The following is a 21217-nucleotide window of genomic DNA, read 5'->3' as shown; positions in this document are numbered from 1 at the left end:
AACATATAATATTATCTGATGTCAAACAAAAAGGTTTCATCAAGCTGTAAAACTAAAAAGAATGTCTTGAAAATATTACCTCTTAAATAATAAGAAATTGTTTCAAGAGCGCATAGCCATTGAAATATATGCCAAAAGCTTCCGTTATGTCTTTTGGTCTCACGGCTTTCATGCCTATTGGCTTCTTAAAAACAGCGGGGATAAGCTGTTGAACTGCTGTTGTCTTTTGCCGGGCTCCGGTGATTGGCAAATCTGGGTGATGCCTTCTGATATGATTTAGCATGTTTGGCGTGTGTTATCATTAGCATACCGCACCGCTGTCTAACAACGACGACACACCGTCCTCGTCCGATCCACCACTCGCACACTTCATCGTTGTTGTAGTCCACAGGGAACCCAAAATGTTCCCACACAGCTGATTTAAAAGAAGCAGGTGGGTTCTAGCTCCTGTGTGTTATCTGAAATCGCCATACTAACTTTTCTTCTTCTTGTATTTTGTTCGTTTTGTTGGTTTTGTTGTTGCGTTTATTCTTGTTCTTCATTTGTTGTTTAAGGGCGGCTGGCAAACAGCTTTTAGGTGCAATACCGCGGCCCCCCCCCAAGGATTATATATAGTGTAATACTGCCCTGAATGACAGACTTTTTTCCCACTCGTTAAAAAAAAAGGCGTATTCGTCGTGTGACTGCATGTGCCGAACCGTGACGTCCGAACCGTGACGGTACGGGACGAATACGGAAACCGTTACACCCCTATTGTATACCTAATAACATGGCGAAAATTGATATTTTAGGGCTGTTGACAGTATTTTCTGATTTATGGAGTGATAAAAGGAGATTACCAATATCCCTTCTGTAAAAGCCTTAGATACTAATATGACTACAAAATGAAACAAGAATTTTGAACCTGGCTTTATCCAAAGTTCAGATTTCGATTCCTGAAATGTGTTAAAATATGTGCATATTTAATGAGATAATGGTTCATTTGCATATTTAAACATGCTATTTCAGAAAACTTGTAATACAAAAAACAATTGCCTTATTGTAAGTAATTAACTGGAGAAATGTCTAGCTGATACCTTTAAGTTTAAAAAAAATTACCCTATTCACCTGGGGTGTCTCGCCTTAATAAATGGGTGAAAATTGCTTGTGCCCATAATGGGCAGCATTAATATATACCCACATGCCAGCTAAGGTCAGAAGAGCTTTATTTAACAGCTGGTCTTATGTCTGTGAGTGAAATAATATAGAAACCCACACAAGCATAAAAAGGAACATTCTTTTCAAAAATGCATTGATAAGCCTGAAACATGCACTTGTCAAAGTTCAGAGGCACATTTTGCAAATATTGCAGTAGCCATTGATCATCTTAAGATAAGATATACTTTATTGATCCCAATTTGGAAACATTTGCATTACATCAGCATGTGTAACAGTTGTAAATATGCAGTGGTGTTTATTTGTAAATCATTTAGTATAATCACACAAATTCTGTGTTTTATATTTAATAATTCTGTGTTCTTTATTTATTGAATGTTCAATACCTGACAAGGTCGGAGATGAAAAACTTCGGTCGCAGGTTCCTCAACAGTGCTTTACAAGACATCTATCAATATGTGTCTATACCTCCACCATTAAACTGTCGTATTCTGCATATTTATTATACTATCCACATACATCTTATAAGAGTATAATACATATGTATAATATCATACAGTAGTTAACATTGCAGGAAAGCAATATATTAGTACTTTGTCTGGCTTAATATTTATACCCCCAAAGCTTTTTTCTTATTCAAAATAAGACCTTAATAAAGTATTCTTTAATGTTTAAATAAAGCCTTATTAGTTTGTCTGTCTGTGTCTCCTATTAATATCTAATAATAAAAATAATACTTTTCAATAACGTGCTTCAACCACCAGGTGTCCCTTTCTATCAGCTGTGCACCGGTATGGTGTAAATATAGCCTATCTACCAATTGGATCAAATATAAAAGTCAGCCGAATTAGTATTGAAACTGCAAGGAGACGTATATTGTGAAGAGAAATTGAAGATGTTGTTTAATTGCTGATATATTAATGATCCACGTCACATATTCAGTTTCGGTGGCAGTTCTTCCTGTTTGTCCAGAAGTCTTCTCATCAGGGCTCTATAAATAAAGAACTACGGCAGATGTGTAATATTTAATGCAGCCGAAACGGTGTATTACAATGCCGTTATGTGATGATTTCCAAAGAGAAAGCAAGCACACTCGGAATAAAGTATTTTTAAAAAAAAAATGTTTTCGGATTTCACATCACATAAACACCATATCCCAGCGTGCATTGCGGCTAAACTATCCAATCACAAAGCTTGAGGACTCATCACGGGGTTTGAGCAAAGCGGAGAGAATACTTACTTCCGGCTGTAAAATTATCTTAAGCAACTACTATGAGCTGCTCCGACCCTCGGTCCTGACAGACTCCAAAAGTCCGACATTATACAATCAAACACAAGGATAATTGTGTGTTATTGTTGAGTAAATAACAGTGTGTGGTTTAGAAAAGAATACAAAATTAGAAGGAAAAAACTATGAAACAATACAGATTTCAGTATTCTGAGCATCTACTCTCCCCATAACTGACGGCAACAAAAGTCCTACATTATTCAATTATAATAAAGAAATAAAAACAATACGTTTGGCTTGATATTGAGTTAGAAAAAGGTTGATAAATGCTGTGAGAATGGATCTGCGGAGTGCATTTCTCCGCGATCCCAACTCGTCTATCACCAACGTTCAGGGAGCTCTATGCAAGTCAATGGGACTCCCTGATAGTTGAAACTCGACGCTAAAGGGCCCCCCCTTGCGTTGGAAAGTGACGACAGGGACCCTGACATAACGTCAACATAGGCCGAGTTGGGAGTGAGAATGTGTTGCAAGAGTGGGACAATCCTGTATCTCAGTTGGGAGGCTATTCCAGAATGAGCTGCCTTTAATGGAGAGGACATTTTGTCCAAAAGTGGTCCGTCTACGGTGGACTTCACAGTCTCTTCTGGTTTCTGACCTAGTGCAGCGTCCAGTGTGTTTTTTGTGGATGAATTCCCCTAAGGGGGGGGGGGGGGGGGGGGGGGGGGGGGGGGGGGGGGGGCAGTCCATGTAAGCATTTACAAAAAAAACACATACTTTTAAAAGACTTAAAATTGTCAAAACTCAAGAAATTGTGTTTTTCAAGGATGGTACAGTGGTGGTATGAATTTGTCTTTCTGTCAAACACCTGGATAGCTCTCTTGTACAGCTGTTCTATCGGTTTAAGGTTTGTGGCACAAGCAAACGACCAGTTTGTAAAACAGTATTCAATGTGGGATATAATCATACAGTGAAGGTATGACTTTGCAGCATTGACAGTTAAGAAAGTCTAATTAGTTTAAAGTGTTGCAAGTTGAATTTAATGGTATTGGATAATTTCTTAATATGTTTCTTAAAAGTCAAGTTCGAGTCCAGTATGACTCCAAGATACTTGAAGTGGGGGACTAGTTCTATTTCTGCTCCGTTTAAAAACACATTGGATCCTTCGATTTTGACTGGTTGTTTACTGAACATCATGCATACTGTTTTTTTGCATTTAACTGTAAGCAAATGTTGTTCAGCCAGTGTTGAACCTTGTCCAAAGCATTTGAGAGACAGGTCGAGATAATTTCAGTGTTTTTCCCAGGTACAAAGATGACCGCATCATCGGCATACATTTGCACATTCAAGCCATAAGATGGTATGACTTAGGTGAAAAAGTCAGTCACTGAGTATAAAGAGGTGTGTGTGTGTGTGTGTGTGTGTGTGTGTGTGTGTGTGTGTGTGTGTGTGTGTGTGTGTGTGTGTGTGTGTGTGTGTGTGTGTGTGTGTGTGTGTGTGTGTGTGTGTGTGTGTGTGTGTGTGTGTGTGTGTGTGTGTGTGTGTGGGGGGGGGGGGGAGCTGTCATTGAAAAATCATGTTATCATACAACTAAACAACATTGTTTATTTCCTGTTTGAAACACTGTATATTGAATGAAAAGTATATTAAATGCAACAAAACTACTCGTCTAGGTTTGGGAAAAGCTCACCTTTGGCTTTAATCAGCATGTTTGCCACGTCATTTAAGTTTTGGACGTTATTTGAAAAAAGGCCATGCATTACACGGGACACCTGAGCAAAATAATGGGACTGATTATAAAGGTGTGAGACGTAAACAAACGTGATCCGGGACAAAATAAGACCCCGGCCACACGAGGACGAAAACGGCTAAATGCATAGGATTAACGCAAACGCAATCGCAAACAAGCTTCCGTCCACACGCAATAGTTATCCGGATTCTAGGCTTGTTTGAGACGCGTTGCGGCTCGCCTCGAAAGTAGACGAGAGTAGCCGATCGCAGCCGGGGGAGGTCTCAAAAAGCTCGCCTGAAGTCGGACAGCTACGAGTCGGCTTCTTCTTCTTAATCTTCTTCTTCGCCTTCTTCTTCTTCTTCTCTCGGTTTTTTGGCGGATTGCAAACAGCTTGAAGGTGCATACCGCCACCTCCGGAGTCGGCTTGACTCGGTTTGCATTTATAAAGAATGCACACGTGTTTAATCGTTAATGTCAGATATGTACTAAGTAAATACATTTGTTCCTGCTCAAGATTAGATACAACTTTATTGTTATTGCACATATTACAGGTACTGAGACAATGAAATGCAGTTTAGCTTCTAACCAGGTGCAACAAGCAGTAAAGTGAAAAGTAATGTACACAATCTACAGAATAAAATATAGAATGAATTGAATGATGAATAAACAGTGAGGGGTATGAATACACTATACACACAGCAGCCTGTGAGCAGTATGAACAGTGTGTATGAATACACTAGATATACACAGCAGCCTGTGAGCAGTATGAACAGTGTGTATGAATATGCTAAGATATATAAAGTATGAAAACGGTAAGCAGTGCAAGTATAGTATAAAATATATAGAAATTAATTTCATGATGATAAACATTGTTGAACAATGATGAAAAATGGGAATGGATGTGGCGACGTAAAACTGACACAAAACAACAACAAACTTTTGCCGAGCCAATTGGAGAGTTTCATCACCAGCACGGGGTAAAAACCACCAATGAGCGCTAAGCTCGAGATACCAGCGAGTCGTTTCCCATCAAGCATTTAGCTTCCGCAGCCCGTGGAGAGGAACTGCGCCGCCTCGCCGCGCCTCGCCGCGCCTCGCCGCGCCTCGCCGCGCCTCGCCGCGCCTCGCCGCGCCTCGCCGCGCCTCGCCGCGCCTCGCCGCGCCTCGCCACGCCTCGCTCTCAAGGCTGCGGGCGTCTTTGTCCCGCGAGATTTCAACGTCTCATGTAGGCGGGCCTCCAGAGCAAGTTGGACAAAATGACTAACCATCATGCAACGCACTAGCAAGACGTTGATCGCAACTGCGCAGGTCTGCGCAGGTCTCGCTTGTCTCAAACAAGCCTATGTCTGCCCACACGAGACCGCTCCGTTTAGCTCCAACCGCTGGAGAAGCTGCAGTACATATGCAGGAGCCTGTACGTGGCGCTGTAACTTCCTCCACAAAAGCAGCGAAGAAGCATGGTTGTCATGGTTGCCCTTCTGTTTATTCTCCGCGGTGGGGGCCGAGGGAACCGGGCAGAGTTGTTCGCCAGTCAACGTAAATTAAAGTTTAAATCTTCCGACAAAATTATAAAAGTGCCGGTCAAAGGTCTTCTTTGTTATTTATTGAGCTTTAAAACAAATGAATAACGTATAATAATAAAAATACACGGAGCCTCTCTTTTTCCACCCTCTCTTTGGACAGCGTCAGTGTCTGTCTCATGCAGCAGCTGATCCAGTAATGAGTGACCCGGCCGACAGTCAAAATAAACATATTTATAACTAGTTTAGGTAGTTTGAGAGGTGTCTCCGTCCTGTCAGATTAGACTTCTCTCGCGTTTATGTCCATATCGAGTGAAAGATAAATAATCTGAATTCAGTATGCAGTTTACTTTAACGCGGGGGTGAGCAGCAGAGGTGGGGAGAGGCGGGGCTATTGCGCAATCATTATCAGAAAATGATCGCTGAAGCTGCAGTATATATCCACAAAAGCAGCGAGTAAGATCCCCCCTGGATGTGTAAGTCTGCTGTAGATGTTGCACAAAAAACTGTAGCATGGTCAGTAGCGTCCGGAGCACGATAGCAACTCTGCGATCCGCCATTGTTGTTGTTGTTGTTGGTGGCGAAACACATCAGCAATGGCGCGGGGTAAGCGGAGGTGAGCAGAAGAGGTGGGGCTATTGCTATTGCGCAATCACTATCAGAAAATGTTCGAATAGGGCGCACACACGGAGCCGTTTGACCCCCCAGAGCGTTGCGTATGCCGTTCTATCCACCTTGGGACCCGTTATCGTTTCCTCAGTCGTTTAGTGCCGTATTCGGTCGTCCTCGTATGGCCGAATGGTCTATATCAGTGGTTCTCAAATGGGGGTACGCGGACCCCTAGGGGTACGTTGGAGTACTGCAGGGGGTACGTGAGATTTATTTTTATGTTAATTAAAAAAATAAATAAATACCAATTTTAGGAAAAGTAAGGAAGTTTGAGCATTTATATTAACAGAGTTACACATATTTCAAAACGCGAAGTGTAATAACTGCAGTGGCCTCCCTGTCAGCATGACAAAGATCCTCAGTGAAGCACAAGCCCATGTTTCACTACATTGTAAGTACAACTTATTAAAAAGATCAGTTCAATGCAACTAATGTCGTCTTAGTGTTATTGCATGATGTTAAAATTGGTTTGCCATGAATTTAGTGATGGATTGTAAACATTTGAAATGTAGCATTTAAGTGTTTCTCAGTTACAAGGTTGTTGTTTTAATAAATCAGACACCGATGGTGCAGCACCGTACCTCTTTATATAGGCATTTCTTCCCTAACAAATTGTTTTTGCGCTGATCAGGGGGTATATGGCTGCATTTTTTTTTCAAAGGGGGTACATTATTGAAAAAAGTTTGAGAATCACTGGTCTATATGACACTAAACAGTAACGCAAACGGCCGTTTTCGTCCCTCGTGTGGCCGGGGCATAAGTTATCACCCAAACGTAATGTCAATTTAGGGCAGTGGGAACATAACAATTAGGAGACCAGGCTGACAGTGACAACAAATGCACCATCTGTTGATGGTGCAACTCCAAAACCCAAGAAAATGAATTTGTCTCCGCAGTTTTGACAGTGTGTGTAGAAAAGTTAGATTGCTTATTCAGACAAAGAGAAGTGTTTCTCTGTAAAGCTGCACAGCCGGAGAAATCATTCTGGGGTGTGGACGGCGGCGAGAGAGAAACCTGCTGAATGAATAAAGTAAATAAATCGGTGGATAATTTTCTCCCGCGCTCTCTCTCCAGCCGTTGATAATCTGTTCCAGTACATTCGCCATGAAATGAGCGATGCAGGACTCGTAATGCACTGGACAGGCAAAGCTTAACAGATAACATAAGCCCCCACCGCTGCCCCTCTTCTTCTCTTGCTACATCAAGGCCCTTCAGCTGTAAACAAGAGGAGGAAAATGTTGTTCATTACAAGTGGAGTTGTTTTCTTCATCTGATATAATATCTGTGGCGAGCTGTCGCGTCGCTTTATGCTTGCGTCATATTTCATCTTGACTCGCGTGACCTTGCTGTCAGGCGCACAATGAGAGGCGGGGGGAGGCGGGTTTTGTTCTCCTCTGCTGTTTATAGTTGTGATTGTCGTTGGGCTAATGTATGCATGCCTTGCACAGCTGACAGTAGTAGTCAGAAGTCTCACGGGGTGGAAGCAAGAAGCCTGTTTTTGATGGTGATGAATGTATAATTGTTGTATTATTTTTCTTGTTTGTTCTATCGGGTGTAGCTGCCTACCTTTTAGTATTTTCTCTTCCTTTAGCTGCTTTCATCTGGCTTTGGTTTGAATGTCACAGCATCTGGATGAGTTCACTCCCGTCGAATCTCTTCACACACACTCAAATAAATATATAAGAAATCGAATTCCATATGTTCATGCGCTTTACTTTAAACAACACACATTTCACTTCCACTTACTCACTTTGATAAGTAGTGCGATCATATCTGGAAGAACAGGGTGTAACAAAAAAGAAGCGATTGTCTTTAATCCCTACCCAGCGGCCTAATATGTTGGAGTAGGTACAATGGAAGTTTTAAAGTCTGTGCACAACTATTTATTGTCACACTACAATATGGGCAAAGAAACAGTGATAATGAAAAGATCCCAACAACGCCTGTTCAATTTATTTTGCTATTAAAACTGTCACCCTTCTTCAAAAGAAGGCACTCCTCCAAAGAAAACAACCTGAGGCCTGCAGCATGTCGTCTGGAATCTGTGTGAATGTAGATCAAAAAATGTTACGAGGGTGAGGAATGTATTCATCTCTGTGAGCGAGAATGACTTTCGACTGTTGATGGGGACCTCCCTGGCAGCATGTTGACAGCAAACAGCAAACAGGCCCGGCTGTGATCCATAGACTCACGGCCCCTGGTCTTCCCAAGTGCCTTGTGGTTTCGGACCGGAAAATCCACCACGAAGCGGGGCCCTCTCATCTCGTCTGCACCAAACATTGTCCGGGTGGCTCCTGCTCCCATGCCGCTCCACGCTGGAATGCCGGCATGTTTAGGATGACAGGGTTTCCTAAGATCCGACTGAAACCTCTCTAATTTGGGCATCCACTCCTGCCACTTCCTCTGACCAGAAACCATTTTAAATTGGTGGCCACGTAGAAGCTGGTATTCCCCTTTTCCTCCTTTTATGCAATGGTTCGTTCACTTCTGCAGCTCATTCTTGGATCACTCTTTTATTTGAATGTGTCTCCTTCCACCTCTGTCTTGGCTGAAACTAGAATTTGATATACTTTATTAATCCCCGTGGGGAAATTGTTTCTCTGCATTTGACCCATCCTGTGTTAGGAGCAGTGGGCTGCCATTTTTGAACGGCGCCCGGGGAGCTGTGTAGGGAACGGTGCCTTGCTCAGGGACATCTCGGTAGCACTTGGTCTTGCCGGGACTTGAACTGGTGACCTTCCAGTTGCCAAGCCAAGTCCCTATCGACTTCGCCACCACAGAAAGCAAATGTATTTCCGCTCTGTCTTATCGTCCATCATATTAAACTGTAGGCTTTTTGTACAAAAAAACACAAAATCCCCCCACCAACGTCACCGTCAATGCCACTCCACACACACAGACACTATCAGTGACAGACAGCACAACAACGGTGAGGTGTGAATGCTCTCCCAGCTGTGTGTGTGTGTGAGGCAGGTTGTTGCTGCCAGAGAGTTCGGAGAGAGTGACAGACCACCCACCTGCTCTGGCTCTTCCCATTGATGTCAGTTTGGCGTAAGTGGGAGGGCAGTTAATGGGATTTCACTATCAGCACCTCAGTGTAGCCACCATGTCAGCTCTGCCTCCTCCGTAGCGCTACGCACAGTCAAGAAAGGTAAAACTGCTCCGATTGCTGAAGACTTACAGTGAAAAGCACACGACGTTCAACACAACATAATGCACCTTTCAAAACAGACACAGGAAAGCAAATAGTGAGCCAGAGACGATGGGGGCGAAGGAATAAACCGACCTGTGAGGGAACTGTCAAGGTCATCACATCACAACCTGTAGCTGAACGGTCGCAGGCTTAGGGAGGAACGGATTAAAGGTAATGTTATTGCTTAATCAGGATACAGGAGAAGATAACTGTATTCCCTTACAGTTGAATAAAAAAGAAGTAATGAGATTTTGGTTACATTTCTAAAGATTGGAGATAACTAGCAGGATAAAGAAAAGCATATAGTGTTTGTTGTAAAGGATCAGACGATATTTATTCTCTGCAAGCTGTACTGTTCTGTACGCTAATACTGTAAATGTGATTCTAAATGCCCACTGCCTGAATCTGCTTTATGGTTTTCACTTTTGGTTCATTTGTTCTGTTTCTAATTCAGGTGAACCAATATGTGTGTGTATGTGCTCATGTGTGTCAGTGTTGGTTTATGTTTTCCTATAATAAAATCATTTCTGGTTTAGGATCAGAAATGATCATTGTTCTGTTGTCTTACATAATAAACTTAGGTAAAAACATCTTACTGATATTTTTCTCTTGTATTTATTTGCATTGCATTTGATATTGAAGTGATCCAAAAGTGACAGAAAGTAATCAGGTTTCATAACTTACTCTTACTTTTTAAAGATAACTAGTATTTGTGACATTTGTTAAGAATAACCCTACCAACCCTGGATATAATGCTCAAATATATTAATTTAAGTAAGAGTAGTTTACTTAAGTAAGCTAACTAATTCCTTTTGCTGTTGTGTAATTGGTATATTAATTTAATTAGTTTGTCATGGAGTACAATGCAAAAAGTAGTATAACACATACTTCTGCAACACAAGCAGCATATACATATTCAATACATTGTTTACGACTCTTTTTAATGCAATACATAAGGAGTGAAAGACATTATAGTGAAATATAGTTTTAAATGTTTTAATCTTTCTTATTATGGAGGAGTTTTTTCTGAAAAGAAATACACAATATACACTGGGTACTGTTTTTAATATGTTCTAATTTAATTTTAATACAATTATAGAAAGGTTTTCCTTTTATCTAATGTAATGCATTTTATTTAATTTGTTTGAATGTTGTTTTTTATTAAACCATTTGTATCCAGTGTGTTTTTTTATAACTCCAAAACGTGTTATGTTATTCTGTCTATGGTCCCTTATTGTGAAGCACATCCAAATTAAAAGTTCTAAAACAATAAAGTTTACATTATTGGCATGTTTTACTGATTCTTAACCGTAGCTGGACTGTCTGTTGTAGATCATTTCTGTTCAGGCTGTCCTTCTTGTCAAACTGTAGTTGGAAGTCTTATAGACACAGGCTGAGCTTTATCATGTGCACAAACAGAGACATATAACAGTGTAAAGCTGCCACCTTCTTTGAATGTTTCACTGCCACATCCTCACCATCCGCAGGCTGCAGCTCTGTAAATGGTGACTAATCAGTTCAAGTTGTGAAGAAGAGAGTAGGAGCTGAGAGAGCCTGGAAGAAATGAGCAGCTCATTACTGCCTCCAGTCACTCCTCCGTCACCTGGCACTGTCACAACAACAGAGCACTTTTAAAGCCTTGCCTCACCTTCTCCTTCCCTCTTTGTGCTTTAATATTTCCGACTTCTTTCTCTGTCTTTCAAAGTTTACAACTATTGTCTGGAAGTTCACACTTTTAGTTTGGTGGCAGTGTTGCACTTCCTTTTCTTCTCCCTCTTCCTTTTTTCTTCCTTTCTTCCTTGTGTGTTGCTCCACATTAGAGATGCAGAAAGGGGCCTTTTGTGTCTGACTTTGCCCCAAAGGCAGTCGTCTTGCAAGGCAGATTAATAATTACAGAGTACACAACTTCGGGGAAAACAATTTCAACATCTTTGATGTCAAACATAAGAGAAACCAAAATTACAAAGAAAAAAAGGATGACGAGGAAAGGTCTTGAAAGATGGTCTTTCTTTCTGTCTCCGTTTCTCTGCAGTATTTCCTGTTATTGTTGCTTTCTACTGTTTCGCAGTGCATTAAAACATTAAGTAGAACGTACAAAGAGAAAGGCCTCTAACCAGGGGCGGATCTACGGGGGGGAAAGGGGGGGCAGCTGTAGAGCCTTGCCCCCCCCAGCTGCCCCCCCTAACTTTTGTTTCCCTAAAACTGTACTAAAACAAACCTACACTATTTCCACAAGCTTCTCAAGCAACAAAACAAAACATTAGTTAAAATTGAATTATTTTAAATATCATTTTAGGCCCGATAAAAACGCTGCTACGGCCCTGCATTAAACTGCGGAGCGGCGTTCACACAGACCGCGGCTCACAGCGCTGCAGATAGGGAGCGAGCTGTCCCAGCATCTATGGATCAGCTTCCCCTGGGAGCATTTCCCTTTCCACTAGTTTTGTTTTTACTAAGGACGAGAGCTTGAAACTAAATATTAATAAAACGCTGCCGTTTGAATCGATAGCGTTTAACAGACGGGCGCTGTTTGGGGCGTTACGTTACAAAATACTGCGCAGACAGCGTTAGCTGGGAGATCGATCACTTTGCTAAACTACGCGGTAGCCTACTATTAAATCCACGTAAACTACACATCACAGCCATGAGGCCAGATCAATTAAACCAGGATACATCCTTTACCGTAAAAACTGGATCCAAACACAGCTGCCTGTGTGCGCTTGATCAATACTTTCTGATGTTATATTTATGATATGCTACATATTAGCTAGGCTACATGGCCCTAACGTGTAAAGTTATACAAGCATTTGTACCAGTGCTTTTTACAAGTAGACTCTTGCAGGCCAGAGTATAGGAGTGATTCAACAACAACAAAAAGACATATGAGAAGCAGGGGCGGACTGGGACCAAAATTCAGCCCTGGAAACTGACCCAGTCCGGCCACATGAAATGTCAAATGTTAGAAATCCGCTGTTTGTTATTTAAAGTTTTACGTCCGATTCGCTCCTTTTTTCCTCTCTGTACACAGCTCCAGTTTGGGCATTGGCCTGTCATCAGATTTCATTTTTAGTTGCTGCTGTAGCAGAAGTTTAGTACAATTATTTTTGATGAAATACTCCAAATCTCCACCCTCCATAATTGCTAAATAAAGCTAATTGTTACGGTACGAACTGAAGTTGATGCGATTTGATTGGATTGTGAGGCATGAGTGAGCCTCATCTGATTGGTCAATCCCTCAATTTCTTTTCAACAAGGGAAGCCAATTTTGGCTAGCCTCCTCTCGCAACAGAGAGTGCAATACTGTTTCATCATAACATCTAGAGGGGCGCTGTTTCACTCTTTGTAAAATACTCAATGAGAATGGGGGAGAGATGGGCCGGCAGAATAATTACCGAAACTAAACAAAGTGTTTTTATTTATTTATTATAACTACAATCCAAAAAAACAGGGGAAGCCTGGCTTCCCTTGGCGTCCAGGAGAAAACGCCACTGAGTTCAAGGGATAATTCTCACCCACCTCTTGCTCTGCACTTGTATGTGCCAGTTGAGATGGTTCTTCCACCAGCTCAACTCTCTGTCCCTCATTATGAACGCAGGAGGCTGGCTGTATATCTGAACTCGTGCCCTCATCATTCTCTTCATCATCTTGCACTTGTTCTAAGCTGCTGATGATAGTGCTTGTAGCAGCGCTGCTGCCAAAAAGGTTTGTCAATTTGCGACATTAATATGCTTCACCTGCGAGTGACTTCACCTTTTTCTCTCTTGCCTTCTCGGCCCCACCTTTTTATTTTTGTTTTCTTTGATTTGTATCCATGTTTTTTCATTCTCCCTGTCTGCCGCGGCGTCTAATCCCTTCGCTTCGTGTGGCCGGTCTTTTTTCTTCTTCGTGTGTGATTATTTGACAGATAAGAACCACACAACTGCATTAGCGGCCGCTGTCGCCCTCTGTCGGCCGTCAGTGCAATTTAAATGATGACGTTAAACAATTTTTTTTTTAAAGGGCCGGCCGGCCGTCAACGGACCTTGACGACCGGCCGTTCTGTGGTTCTCCAGATTCTACAGATGGCCAGTCCGCCCCTAGTGATCAGGACGAACAGAAAGAGGAAAATGAAAAGAGAGCTGAAGAGACCAGGAGGGTCAGAGCAGGAGGAAGAGGAGGAGATGAAGAGACCAGGAGGGTCAGAGCAGGAGGAAGAGGAGGAGATGAAGAGACCAGGAGGGTCAGAGCAGGAGGAAGAGGAGGAGATGAAGACATTAGTGAAGAAGAAGAAATGTCTGTGAGGAATAAAGATGAAGTATCAGAAAGAGGGACAGAGGCAGGGATCAGGAGGCAGATGAGACTCCAGCTGGACCACATGGTATGTTCTTATTCTCCTTACATATTCCATTACAGCAGCTCAATCTAGCAGCTCTTAGTATTGACAAATATTGATTGAAATGTGTTGCTGCACAGCTCACCTTTAGCTCTCTGAAGAGATGGGTGATGTCATTTGTGTACTTAATTATAATTAAGTACTTACAGTATGCAGAATTCTGAGTATTCTCTGAATCGGGTGCCTTTTGGGTCTTTATATCTTTGAAAAATGAAACCAAAATGTTTGGTCATAACATCTGGTAGTGGACTACTTACATGTTCCCACCTCAGGCACAAAATATAAATAATTACTAGGAATTTCCTTGAACAAATGTAACAGGGTTGAAGTTTTTGACAAAAAGTAGGCAATGGACTGATCCATTATTTTAATAGGAGGGTAAATGGTATGGTGTGACGGGGTTGAAACAAACTGAGGGACAATATTACAATTTCATAGATAATTCAAGTATTTTTTCAGAATTGATTTTTGATCAGTTAAAGTTGACAAGCATATTATATTAGCAGCAACATTTTGGGATAATTGGCCATTTTGATTTGTTTAATATTAAATTAGTATGTAATAATGCTTAGTGAAGACATGCAAATATGTCTGTCTAAGACAACCAATTTTTTTTAAAACAAAATATATATTTAATTTTACATTGTAATGCAAAACAACCTGTTCCATTAATTCATTGCTTTAAAATGCATTTTGTAGTTTTCTTTCATTTAAAATGGTTGAGGTAAGCTTGGGGGACTCAAAGGGCACCCGATTGTTTGTCTGAACACCTTGTTTCTCTTGTGCATTAAGAACACTTGTGTTAGGGCATGAATTAACAATAAATAGGTTATATACAGTATAAAATACCACGTACTGTCCGCCCTCCTATGCCACCCTGGCATGACCTCTTGCCTCCCCTTTGCCCCCCCATGTAAAATGTTCTAGAACCGCCACTGCCTCTAACCCCCGAAGGGCCACATTTGTGAAGTGGCATGGCAACTATTCTTTGTGACACTGAAGATGAGAAGGAGCTATATTGGGTCATAGGATTTGGTCCATCTGTTTACATGTTAGCCAGTGGCGTAACAAGGTTGTGATTGGCCCCGGTGCAAATATTGTTTTGGGGCGCCCCCCGCCATCGCCCCAAACATAAGTGCATGCGCTCACATACGCACGGACATACACAACCACTCAGAAGCGCCACATGTATAGGCTATCAACAACAGCCTGCCCTGGCCTCAGACCACCACAGCCTGACAACGGCACAGCGAACTAAGAAGAGGATTAAAGCTGTTTCCTTGATGTTTGTCTCTGGGGAATGGGCCGGTAGGCCTACATAGACCAGTTGCTATAATACAGATTTTGATCTTGGCATCGGGGCTCTCAATAGCGCCATAGAGTCCCCTATCGGTTGGGGCCATTGGAGGAACTGTTGGACCACCGCCGGACACAGCCAAATCCAGCCTCTCCTCCTGGCTGGCTGGAGAAGAAGGTTGCACGGATACAGCTTCACTTGTGGAGCTAGATGGCAATGATGGTGGTGAGGCAAATGAGCTATCGTTAGCCTCCGGCTCCGTCTGCACGTCAACATTGCTAACGTTAGCGCTCGATTTCCAGGACGAAGTATGACAAAAAAAAGAGTTTAGCTGTTACATCTCCTTGTTCTCTCCTGTCCTTTCTCTTTTGAGCGCTGCTCTTGTGCTTTGGTTTGCTGTACATTATAAATGCAAGCTATTACATTTTTTATAATGCTGCCAAACTTGCTGCTGCAATACCTATAACTTTTGAGGTAGATTAAACGGTTCGCTCGTCACGCAAGGTATCACATGACATGAAAGGGAGCAAGGTCATTGGACAGACAAATTACAAATTAATTTAGGTTGCTTGGTTACTTTGAAGACTGCGTGAACCGGTCAATGCCATTGGGGCCCCAACATTTTTATTTTTTTTAAATATTAAAAAAGTATATGTAAAAATATATATGTTTTGTTTTGCATGGGCCCCTGGCCTGCTCTAGGCCCCGTCGCGTTGCATCGGCTGCACCGTCAAGAGTTACGCCACTGATGTTAGTGCACATCAATAAGCACATGAGTTGTTTGTTTAGTGTTGCATTAGGACCAATAGAAACCAGGGCCAAATATAGGAGGACAGAGCTGTCGTGGCGCTGAGTTATGATTATGGGCTGTAATTGCAAGGTTGAGGGTGCTCTTTCCTTTGCTTCACTACGAAACTCCCTGTAACTGAAAAAGCCATGGATCATTGGAATGAGGATTTACAGTCTCTCCTGTCTCCTACTTACCAAACCATCACTTTATTTGTCTTGTGTAATACAGAATGATTGGCCTAGGGCGGCATTCCAAACACAGATGATTACTAGCCTTTTAATAATAATATTGAATGAAGATCAACAAATCCCATAAAAGCGACCACAACCACGACTGACATTCCAACATGTTTCCTGAGAGATCCTGAAAATCCCTTCTGACAAAAAGCAGCCCTTACTTTGGTTTACTTGAGGTTGTGCTTCATCCGTGTCTTGGTTGTCCTCGCGTAGTTGAAGCTTGTTTTGGGATTATTAACATCCTCAGTGCCTGGATCATCTGCGGAAAAATGTATCAAAACTGTCACAGGGGAGGGAATCAGGACCCAAATGCAGAGTTAAAGAGGTGAGTGTCAAAGCAGAAACAAAAGGCACTTTATTAAGTTAAAGCAAATGTGTTACAAATAAACACTTACAAACTGGGGGAGCAGGCAAGGTCAAACAAAAATAAAGGTCGCTAATAAAAACTAGCAACTAACCTGGAAGACTTGGAGGACACAGCTGGGCAGACGAGGGAAATCCAGAATATTTGTTGTGCTCTTCAATCATGGCTATTAATGGCCACAATGTGGAGGTCAGATTGATATAGAGAATCTCTGAAGCATCTGAAGTATTTTTTCTTTGGTGCTGGAACTGCAGCTGTGATTTGACAGGTGTCAGTATGGAAAGTGTTGGGTAGTGATACGCAGTGTGCTTTTACCGTGACAGCAGCAGTTGAGGCGTCAGAGCTGAAGGGACACAGAGGGAAAGCCACGTCGAACCAGTGTATCGTGACAGTGTGTTCCGTCTTCTACGGATGATGGCAGATGTACAGTGTTGCAGACACAACAGCCATCTGGAAGGGCTGTGGCAGTTTTGATGTGTGTTCTGGTTGTTGTTATTCTTTGTAATTGGGAAAATATAAAAACTGTTTTGTTAAATCCTGTTGTATGGAGTCCATCTGATTGCAATATGTGACTTAGGTGAACGGGTTCATTGCTTGCTTTGTGAAATTCAAAAATGATTAAGTAAAGCTGGGTCAATGCTGTGTGTGACCTGCTCTATCAAAATCAGTCAGATGTTGCAACCGTGCATTCGGAGATAAACATGGACTCCTGTTTTCGTCCTTTTGCTTGATTTTAAACAAAAAAACTCTTGGCTCTCAGAAAATGAAACTTCTATTGCCATGATCAGACGAGAACTACATTTTTAAAGCTTGTAAGGACAGAGCGACAGCGATCACTGTCCCTCTGATCAGCGCCGCTCCCCCCCCTGTATGGGAATATTTTTGTTTCATAAAGATAAAGCAACACTTTCTCAGAATCAAGCAAAACTAAGAGTTTAAGGCGAGACACCCCAGGTGAATAGGGTAATTTTTTTAACTTAAAGGTATCAGCTAGAAATTTCTCCAGTTAATTACTTAAAATAAGGCAATTGTCTTTTGTATTACAAGTTTTCTGAAATAGCATGTTTAAATATGCAAATTACCCATTATCTCATTAAATATGCACATATTTTAACACATTTCAGGAATCGAAATCTGAACTTTGGATATAGCCAGATTCAAAATTCTTGTTTCATTTTGTAGTCATATTAGTATCTAAGGCTTTTACAGAAGGGATATTGGATATCTCTTTTTATCATTCCATAAATCAGAAAATACTGTCAACAGCCCTAAAATATCAATTTTCACCATGTTTTTAGGTATACAATGTTGTATAATTCAGGCTATGAATGATATATGAACAAACCCTTCTGTAAAAGCCTTCATAATATTGATAGGAATATAACTGGAAGGTTTGGTGTATGTACGTGCTACTGAAGTTGAAATTTCGAACTCAGAGTAGGAGAAAAAACTCATTTTGAGAAAACGACCTTTAAAGATTGCAGTGAGGCGCTAGCTAAACCTTCCTGTTCTTTGGATGACAGCTTGCGCATCGACGCACTCCGTGAAGGTATTTCATGTTCAGGGTCATTTTTTTTTTTATAACCTTGCTTCGTGCAAGTGACAATTGTTGTCGTCTTCTCTGTGAACGTTTTTTTCGCCGTTCTTTTGGCATTTTGAGATTTCAATTTCTAGCTGAAAGCTAACCAGGAAGTGTTTTAGCACACCACGTGACGCATCTGAACGAATCACGTTGTCAGAAATTGACACCAGCCAATGAGATTTCGTTTCTTGGTTTAAGACCCCTTTGTGCTTTCACGATTGGTTGCTGATACAAAGGAAATGACCATATTTGGATCCGATGAGATTGTGCAGGAGAGACGGAGCTTTCCAGCGATACCTCTGTTGACATGGTGCACACAGCGGTCGCGGTACTTTATGTTACGTTAGAATGCTAACTTTTGGTGAATTTAGGAGAAATCTACACACGCAAATAGACAAACTATAGTAAAATAAACACTTAAATGTGTATTTTGTACGTTTTCCTTCCAAAAGCCTGAAAGAAAACATGTTATGGAATCAAAATAGCACAACATTTCAAAATTGACCAGTACTTGAAAAACGATGTTTTTGCCTGCCGTGTCTCGCCTTAAGAGAAAAAAAAATGAATCAAGCAAAATAAATGTAATTTCAAAATTAAAACTATAAGTTGCAAATAAATCATTTGTGTAATCATGTAAACTATAAGTCTTTTTTCTTTGTTTTAACATAGGTTTTTGTTTGCAGTTCTTGTTTCTTCTTTCTCAATGATCAGACTTTTGCTCTCGCTGCAGCTCTTCTCGTTTGCGCTCCCTCATTTTTTTTCTCGTTTCTGACACAAACCTCCCAGGTGGCGGGACTTTCAGGGGTGCGTCCCCATTGGCAACTCGGTTTTTGAGTCACAGCCCAGTCCTCCAGCGATTGTACAGTGCAGCTGCGGTGCGGTAGCTGAGTGTGGATAGCCCGACATTATAAAATTAAACAAATTAATAAAAGCAAGGATAATTGTGTGTTAATGTTGAGTAAATAACAGTGTGTTATTTAGAAAAGAATAACAAATTAGAAGGAAAAAAAGATTTAAAAAATACTTATTTCAGTATTCTGAGATTCTGAGCCCCATTTATTTTCCTCATGTATGGCAAAACAATTCCGACATTATACAATTTAAAATAAAAACAATAATCGTGGCTTGATATTGAGTAAGAAAATGTTTTTATGAACCACACAGCTTCCGGTCTTCTAAGACCCGACCGGACGACCGGACAAAAATACGTGGTGCAGGCACGAAACACACTACCAATAGAAATAAATTGCTTTAAAAATTGTTCTGCATGAAAAAAAGGGGGAAATGGTGTTGGTGAACACGAATCAATAGATTACATTTTGTGACTATAACACGAAATGCCGTGAGACTGGGTTGTAATGTTGGCTAAATAAAAAATGTTGAAGGCCATTTTCTCAAAATGGTTTCTTTGTAACAGTCATGAGGTCACGAAATATATTTTAAAAACAATATGGATATGATCGGAAAGCTGAAAGTATCCTCTTCCCGACAGTGTATATAATTCAAAATGTGTTTCGGGGTCTAGTTGACTGATTTTTAAACGATAGAGCAGGTCATATATGTGATGACGTGGAAGGCTCCTGTCAACGTTTTTTTATGTTCAAAAAACTTTATTACAAGTAATCTATGTTAAATGGACAAGATTCTGATTCCTCTTTTCTATGGAGATTCTACTAGTTGAGGAAAACTGATTAAATCTTTGCACATAAGCATTAGCAGAGATAGTGTTTGGCCTTGGGTTTATTTTTGTTCTACCATGATTTCTGAAAAACAGGAACCGGCTCCTGTTAGAAGTCAGTGCCCATATCCTTTTGTCTGAAAGAACATTTTGTCAAATGAGCACAAACTATCATGTGGTTTCAATTTAAATGGGTTTACCACAAATAGAAGAATGAGCCAACAGCAAAAATAAGACATAGTGTTTTCATCTGTTCAAATAAAAACCTCACAGCTGTTGGGAACAAGTTGAGGTTAGAGCTTCACAAGATATATCTTTCCATCAACAATGGGGGGGAAATTATTTTGTGTTATGTGAATGGAGTTGCTTGCAGTTATAAATCCAGACATTTCTCCCAACTTCACAGTTCCTCTTATCTCTGCAGAGCATTTAACCGTTCAGTTCATTGTTTACCGCCTGGCCCGAAACTTAACTTAAATTACATTTAAATTGAAATTGTCTGACGTCCTTACCACCAGCTGCTCTTGCAGTAATAAGTAGTGTACCTTACTGTCCCAAATGTGCACAATGTAGTGACTGCTTTTCTTAGTTGTGTTTTCTGTATTTGATATACCACCATCATTACATTGTATTGTTGATATGTCTGTGTTATGTGTAAGAACGTGTAACGTTGCTGCCTTCTTGACCAGGTCAGCACTGTAAATGAGATATCGTCTCAATGTTTTCATCTGGTTAAATAAAGCTTAAATAAAAATGTACTGACATTTACATACACAAAATATTCAGGTTTTTGCTTTTATTTAAAAAAGACAATATTCCTACTAATCTGTTTGCATTGCTTATAAAAATATTTAATAAAGAATTAATATTTAATAAAGAACTAATGTTCTCATTAACATTCCGCCATGCATACTTTTAAAACACGGCCATGATGTAAATCCTACAGCCGCGCCATTTTATTAACTTTACTTTCAATCAGGAGAGACTTATTTTCTGATTAAAGAATATTCACTTTGATAGAAATGTGAATATTCGTTGACGATCAGACCCCATCGTGTGGTGCAGATGTTGGAGATAGTGTCAAAATCTAGTTGGTTAAAGGTCCCCTATTTTCATCAATATTTTGTAGGTCTCAGATATATACAAAACATGTCTCTGAAGTGTTTGGCTCGAAACACCAATTTGCATTGCAGCATCCCATAAACCCTTCTGTCCCAGCCCTGTTTCGAAAGTGCTGATTCTCTGTCTGTTACTTTAGATAATAATGCATTACATTTTTATTAGAGCGCTTTTCCAGGTGCTCAAAGCACTTTACAAATACACATTACACATATTAGACATGTAACAGTCATTACTGTGGACAACACCCACAGGAGCAAATTAGGGTTAAGTGTCTTGCCC

At 40.8% G+C, this 21217-nt stretch overlaps 1 long non-coding RNA gene across 2 annotated transcripts in view; it reads right to left on the bottom strand.

Moving 5' to 3' along the window:
• Nucleotides 1–16821, bottom strand: part of LOC117551516 — a 53744-nt gene extending 36923 nt beyond the window's left edge. For both annotated transcript variants that reach the window (XR_004569804.1, XR_004569803.1), the window contains exons 1-2: nucleotides 16651–16821; nucleotides 16354–16451 (exon numbers count right to left, since the gene is read on the bottom strand). This is a non-coding gene — a long non-coding RNA (uncharacterized LOC117551516). The remainder of the gene's footprint in view (nucleotides 1–16353; nucleotides 16452–16650) is intronic.
• Between the last annotated feature and the right edge of the window lie 4396 nt (nucleotides 16822–21217).

The sequence above is a fragment of the Gymnodraco acuticeps genome, unplaced genomic scaffold (assembly GCF_902827175.1).
Source record: "Gymnodraco acuticeps unplaced genomic scaffold, fGymAcu1.1, whole genome shotgun sequence".
NCBI lineage: Eukaryota > Metazoa > Chordata > Actinopteri > Perciformes > Bathydraconidae > Gymnodraco > Gymnodraco acuticeps.
Note: the sequence above shows the minus strand (reverse complement) of the source record. Positions and strands in the feature narration are given on the sequence as shown.